Below are 377 nucleotides of genomic sequence, written 5' to 3' on the forward strand. Positions count from 1 at the left end.
AACGAGTGATCGGTTTCAGACTGAAATTCGTCTTGAGCGATGCGTACTCGAAGCCAGACAACTGCCGACAAGACCGCTGTTAAAGCGCGAGCTCACCAGGAAGCCTCGATTCCCCACTAAGCGGCGGAATCGACGAATATTCCTTCCTGGTTTAATCCGTATTCTTCCTTCTTTGTTTCGTGACGTAAATTTCCGAGAATTCGGACACGAATACTCGGAGCACGTGTACTGGCGTCTACCTATTCGGCTCGCCAGGCGGTGTTGATCATTTTTTATATTCGCGGTGACTCAGCCGGCTAGCGAAACGTTACGCCGTTTCTTATAGCCGGTGTCTTTTAATTATGCGAAATAACCGAAATACGAACAGCCGAGCTATG

The sequence above is a fragment of the Ceratina calcarata genome, unplaced genomic scaffold (genome assembly GCF_001652005.2).
Source record: "Ceratina calcarata isolate Rehan_Ccalc_2016 unplaced genomic scaffold, ASM165200v1 scaffold550, whole genome shotgun sequence".
Taxonomy (NCBI): Eukaryota; Metazoa; Arthropoda; class Insecta; order Hymenoptera; family Apidae; genus Ceratina; species Ceratina calcarata.